We start from the raw sequence: 318 nt of genomic DNA, 5'->3' as shown, positions 1-318 counted from the left end.
GCTGGCACAGCAGGACCAGGGATCGAAACCAGCCTGCTTGCAGGCGCTTTAATCCATTGAGCTATTTGGCCAACCCAACTTCCAAACTTTATTTATTTATTTATTTTCTGGCCGGTTCAGCCCACCCTGCAGGCCAGACTGGCACAGCATGTAGTGCTGGGGATCAAACTGCGGTCCCTACCCATTTGCCTAAGCTTGCCTAAGCAGGTGCTTTAGATCACTGAGCTATCTCACTGGCTCCTACCAACTTCCAAACTTAAAAAAAAAACACAAAATGAAACAGTTATGTGGAATCAACTGTAAAAAACCATCTAGTGT

This window comes from Octodon degus, unplaced genomic scaffold (assembly GCF_000260255.1).
Source record: "Octodon degus isolate 3935 unplaced genomic scaffold, OctDeg1.0 scaffold00178, whole genome shotgun sequence".
Lineage (NCBI taxonomy): Eukaryota > Metazoa > Chordata > Mammalia > Rodentia > Octodontidae > Octodon > Octodon degus.
Note: the sequence above shows the minus strand (reverse complement) of the source record.